Here is a 4164-nt window from a genome sequence, read left to right as displayed (position 1 = left end):
ACCATACACATGTATCATTACAAAGCTTCACACTTAGCATGCAAATGACATCAACACAAATCCACCTTAGCGAAACTTAACTCATCTTCATGCCTCATCACCACAACATCAAACATCACCAAGAAGACAACACCCATGGCGAATATCATCTCCATCCCATAGCAAAGATTTAAACCATGGGCTAGGTAGAACTCAAACTAACAACTAAAAACATGCATGAATCTCATGGACAACATCAAACATACCTTAGTCTAGCAAACTACCATAGCTGATTTTCTCAAGCTCTCCCCCCCTTCTTCTTAGAACATTCGGCCAAGGAAGAAAAATGTGAAAGGATGGACACTTTTTTTTTTTCCTTTGTTTTCATCATATTCCTTTTTTTTTCATTATTTTATTCTTTCTAACATAACCGCTAACCCAACATGTTTCCACTCATAGCATGGCCGGCCACCATGCTTAAATTTTGGGTAAATTGACATGCAAACCCATCATTTTCATAACATGCATTAATAGACCACTTTACATTTGCCTAGCACATTTCTAAATTTTCTCACACAAGTCCTATTTGATAAAATTCACTTACAATTAACAAAATCCAAACATGAAATTTTCACACATGCATATGTACATATAATGAGCATCAACTATGACGGTTAATTATTTTTATGACTCGGTTTAGCGGTCCCGAAACCACTTTCTGACTAGGGTCAATTTAGGGCTGTACATGGCATGTATAGCTAGACTCACACGCGCTACGTTAGTCTTAGAATCAACTAAACCGTAGCTCTGATACCAATAAAATGTAACACCCTTAACCCGTATCAGTCGTCGGATTGGGGTTATAAGGTATTACTGAACATAACACAGTTTGATACTATTACTCAATTCAAAAATATTTATATAGAGATCTAATGCTTAACTTATAACCTGATACAATTCATTTCATAATCATTTCACTTCAATGCTAACCAAAATTTGTATATCATTCTCGAAAAACAAGCATAGTAAATAATACACATACCAAAATGAGTTCTAGTCATATGAAAATATAGTCGAATACATTTTAATACCAAAACATGATATAAAATATACTTTTTAGAGAAAATTTAATCATCGATTATGGATACATATGTATATTCAAGACACAATTTCCATGAACCATATTTAAAAGAAACATATAATATATCTCCCATCATATTCGGTCATTACAATATATCCTTTATTACCAACTCATTTATAGCACGTTAACCTAACATAATAACCAAATTTTCATATATAACTTTTCCTAATATAAACCGCGTCCAAGTTGAGCAAACATATTTATACATGAATTATGACCATTTCATTTATCAACCAATCTCAATATGCATACACATATCACAAGTTCTAATCATCCAAGGTATAAGGCATAATAACTAAAATAGACTCAAACCATTATTTAACCAAAACATACTCGAGCATAGAAATTAAGCCACTTTCGCATAGCCTTTATACATAAACTAAAGTACAACATTCCAAAATGCATTCCAGCCTATACATGCCATAGTTCCAAAATGTAACTTACAAAATGCCGAAGACGGTTGATAGTGTGATAGACTTTGCTGATGATCCTGAGCTTGTAACTTGAATCCATAACTATCAACCAAAATGAACATGAAAACACAAAGTAAGCTATAATAGCTAATCCAAATTTCATTATCATTATCAAGCTTAACCTCAAACTTACAAATGAGATAAATAACACATTTTCATACACAAAATCTACCTTGGACGAATGCTCACTTAATCAATTTGACCTACTATTATTCATCTTTCAAAGCCAAAATGTCTTAATATAATCAAACATACACATACGCATTTATATAAGCTCAAGAACCACAATATAACATCATGTACATATACCGCTTATATGCCGAATATACATGATCACATATATGCACATATCCAAGAATTAATTCTACAATATTCATACCATTTATTTTCAAGGCCGAATACACATACTAAATTCACATGAAATCTTCATTTGTATCACACATAATTAGTAACAAATATCAAGTTACTTATTTACCTTATCTCACGTAAACAACAAGCTAACCCATACCTGATCATTTAGCTCATTAAACGTATTCAATTACCACATCAGCATAAAGTCTTTTAGGCATAAACTTATAATAATTCATCGGCATAAAGCTTACTAGGCCTAAGCCTGTATCTCACACCGACACAAGGCCTGCTAGACTCAAAGTCTAATTTTATACACCGGTAATAAGCACGCTACACATAAGCCCGATTTATTTCACCAGCACAAGGCTTGCTAGACTCAAAGCCCTAATATCACTATTATAAAGTTGTCTCATAAACAATTCTTATATAAAAATTCCGGATATTCCATATAGTTTATCTGAGACTTTCAAATGCTATAACTCAATCGAATTAAACTCAAATACATTATTTCCAAGCTTAATCATATTAGGATAACTTTCCTATAAATCTATGAATTCTAAATTAGCATATTAAATGAAGTTACATTCAAAATTAACGATGTTTAATTACTTAAAGGCTTACCTTAGATATCGACGAATAGTATTAATCGATTATTCGACTATTTTGGTCTTCCCCAGATCCAAATCCGATTTTCTCTTTTCTTGATCTAAATTAATATAAATTAATCTTATTAAATCAAATATTCAATCAAATTCATCCAAAAACAAACAAATGGGCAAATTACCTACCCTGATATTTCACATTTTTCACAATTTAGTCCCTATTGCATAAAACACAAAATACACAAAATCTCACAGCAACATAGTTAGGCCGAATCTTTCTTATACTCATACTAGTCCATATATTTAATTTATTTCACATTTTAGTCCCTCAATTTATTATTTTTGCAATTTAGTCCTAATTACTCAAAATCATCAAAAACTCCAATACAAAACATGTTAATCTAGAACATACCTTTCATATTTCATCATCAAACAACAAAGATCACAAGCTCTCATCAATGGCATAACTCAAAATATTCATCAAAATCAAAAATTTAAGCATTGGTCGGATAGTACTCGAAGCAACGATCTCAAAAACGTAAAAATTATCAAAAACTGAACCAAAACAAACCCTGATTGAGCTTGAATAAATGCCGAATCCCTAGCTTGTTTTTCTTTTCTTTTGTTTGGGCAAAAACATAGAAATTGGCTTTATTTTATGTTTTATGATATATATTATAGTTTATTATAACTTAAAGTTTAATTTACAATTATAACCTTAATGAATTATTATAAAATATTTATATCATAAACCTATTACAGTCCAACTAATATACAAATGGGTTGTTTACGACTTAAAGGCTCCATTTAGAAAGCCATTAGCACTTAGGTCCCTTTTAGAAATAACCACCAAATTTCTCTTTTACGCGATTATGTCCTTTTATTTAATCGAATACCTAAACGAAAAAATTAAATCATGAAAATTTCACAGATATAAATTCACATAAAATAAACACAGAAAATAATTTTTAAATAGTTTTCTGACTCGAATTCATGGCCCCTAAACCACCATTCTGATTAGGGTCTAAATTGGGCTATTACAAGCGTAAGACGATAATGAACACCAGAGCTACTCGTGGAATGGGTACAAAAAGTAGCGGCAGAGGCCGTGGAGGTGCTCAGATTGGGTTGATACGTGATATTCGTTACATGTTTTAAAGATTTATGAATGAATCGTTCTTGAGACTAACTTATTATCACGATTAAGGCAAGTGTACATATCGAACAGTAGTATAGTTCAGCAGAATCGGATTGTCAAACCCAAAGGAACCACGAGTACTAGTATTTACTTCCTTTTTATTATCTAGTCTAAAAATTAAGAGGCTTTGGTTATCTAAACAAATTACTAAACTAAGAATGCACAGAAACAAAATTTGGGAAAATACTTTTGGGAAATTTTGATTGATTAAGACAATACCTTAGGAAAAATCCACCTAGACTTCACTAGTTATTTGACTCTGATCAAACGATTTATTCATTTGACTTGATCCATAGAAATCCCTAAGTTATATTACCATCTCTCTCGAGACTAATAACGTCTAACCCTAGGTTGAATAATTGAAATCTCTTTCTAATTAACACCCTAGAATTGCATTAACTCAATCTATGGATTCCCCTA

Source organism: Gossypium arboreum, chromosome 3, assembly GCF_025698485.1.
Source record: "Gossypium arboreum isolate Shixiya-1 chromosome 3, ASM2569848v2, whole genome shotgun sequence".
Taxonomy (NCBI): Eukaryota; Viridiplantae; Streptophyta; class Magnoliopsida; order Malvales; family Malvaceae; genus Gossypium; species Gossypium arboreum.
This window is presented reverse-complemented; position numbering follows the sequence as displayed.